Here is a 2,396-nt window from a genome sequence, read left to right as displayed (position 1 = left end):
GCCGAGCCGAAGTCCACAAAGAGGGTCCGTGCATAGGTCCCTGGGGAGTCGAGGCGTTGCAGGATGTAATGCAGTGTCATGTTCACTGCATTGTCCATTGACCTGTTTGCCCGGTAGGTGAACTGCAGGGGGTCCAGCAGGGGGTCTACGATGTCCTTCAGGTGGGCCGACACCAGTCTTTCAAAGGACTTCATAACTACAGACGTCAGGGTGACAGGTCTGTAGTCATTCAGTCCACTGTTTGAGGGTTTCTTGGGGACTGGAATGATGGTGGAGCGTTTGAAGCAGGAAGGAACTTCACACAGCTCCAGTGACCTATTGAAGATAAGTGTGAAGATGGGGGCAGCTGATCAGCGCACACTTTCAAGCAGGAGGGGGGTCACACGATCTGGGCCTGGTGCCTTTCTGATCTTTTGTCTTTTAAAGAGGCCACACACATCCTTTTCACTGGCTGATGATACACCAAATATCAGTCTTTTGTATTTACTCCATTGTACACTGCAAATGTAGTTATCTCCCTTGACTCTGGGGTTAGTTCTAGTTGATGGTAGACCCATTTCAGGTCTAGCTTGCTAAATATAACAGAACCATTCATACCTCCATAGAAATAAAATGAATTGAATATTCCCATCAGGAGTTGGTGGAGACCAGAACAGAGTGAATCATGGGCTTAACATTTATCAGGTCTACAAATAAATTATTATGTTGCTTTGTGCCTGCTGAAATTGGAAATATTTAACTTTGTACTGGCAGTATGTCAGTGTTGTGTTTACAGTTTGTTGCACTGTCCCAAAGTTGCCACAACAAACTAAGTAGAACTAATAACAAAAAAAACACAAACTGAATTTGCAGACTTAGGTTTTGTGCGTTTATGTGTTGGCTATGTGCTTCTCATTCGAGCTGCAATAACAAATTTTTGGAATATCTGACATCCACATTTTCTTAGGTTTTGTGCGTTTAAGTGTTGGCTATGTGCTTCTCATTCGAGCTGCAATAACAAATTTTTGGAATATCTGACATCCACATTTTATAAAGTTATAGTGAACTTGTTAGCTAACATTTATCTAGTCAAATATTCACTCTCCATTTAGCTCTGGTTTCACTCCTGGAGAAAAATATGTGGCTCTGTAGCTGCTAAATGCTGCACTATGTTCACCAGCTAATCACTAACTCTATTTTCTGGGCACGTGATGTAAAGTGAGAAGAGCACAGGCAAAATGTAAAATCTGTCATGTAACAAAACAGTTCTAACTTTGGCTGTTTTTGTTTTGTTTATGCAGGACCTCATCACTCATTGTAAGACACCTACAGAAAACATGGTTTTCATGGCCTTTAATGTCTTCTTCTGTCTTATGAAAAGTCCTTTCGATTGCTGTGTTTGAAGATGCTACACACAACCTTACATGTATTCATGTAATTGTAGAGCAGTCTGATCAAAAAGATGGTACAGCGTTTGTAAGTCACTTTTAGAAGTTCACTTCAGTTGCAGCACTACTAGCTAATGGACTTATTTGGACCAATTCTAACATCCTCTTGTAATCATTTTTAAAACATTTATTAACGTGCTAAGAAAACTTCAATGGAAGGCTAAATGTGACTCTAAATTTTACTGATATTCTACTGACAAAAAGTAATACTAAATCAGTTTAAGTAATGCCTTTAGGTTGCTGTTGGTTATACACTATGAGTATTTTAATTCGACTCTCCTGATTTTTTTACTGTAGAAATCTGCCCCCACCATTAAAAAAAGGTGTATGGCACAAAGTTAAAATTCTACATTAATGGCAATAAATGTATTTCACAAACCACACAGATGTCATTTAAAAATAACTTCAATACCCTGCTGATCCACCAGTGATGAAACATTTATACACACTGCCCACTTCTGGGTGAAAAATGATGATGCAGGCTCCAGGGAAAACAGTCTGCTGATTTTCCTCCCAGATTTATTGAGTTCTGAAGACACGGTACACACTAACCAAAGACCCCACTGGACCCTGGTCTTAAAAACAAGACTGATTTTCTTTCATTCACTCCAAAAGACTATTGATTCATTGTTCAACCCACATCAGGGTGAAGAAATTCTGCATTTGTGCATTAAAAGCATCATTTCTATATTAAATCCATGTGTTAAATAACACCAGTTAATGACAGACTGTAAAAAGGACAAATAATGTTCTCAGCATCACATTTTCCCTGCTTCCATGACTCTTCCAAATCTGAAAACATAAGTCAATCCTATACATGTGCTCCCTAAGGCAGCTCTTGACTATCTTCATTGTTCTCTGAAGCCTGTCTGCATGGACTCCATGTGCACCACAGGCATAAGGCAGTGCCGCACACACAGTGTCTTATTGTGTCTCCTCAGCCTGTTGTGGAGGTGGTGTTTTGGGGTT

General features: G+C 40.0%; 1 protein-coding gene across 1 annotated transcript in view; it reads right to left on the bottom strand.

Annotated features, from left to right (window-relative positions):
* The window catches only part of naif1 (nuclear apoptosis inducing factor 1), a 9,729-nt gene that overhangs the window by 3,305 nt on the left and 4,028 nt on the right, over nucleotides 1-2,396 (bottom strand). The gene's annotated exons all lie outside the window — the stretch shown is intronic.

Source organism: Monopterus albus, unplaced genomic scaffold (assembly GCF_001952655.1).
Source record: "Monopterus albus unplaced genomic scaffold, M_albus_1.0 scaffold209.1, whole genome shotgun sequence".
Lineage (NCBI taxonomy): Eukaryota > Metazoa > Chordata > Actinopteri > Synbranchiformes > Synbranchidae > Monopterus > Monopterus albus.
This window is presented reverse-complemented; position numbering and strand designations above follow the sequence as displayed.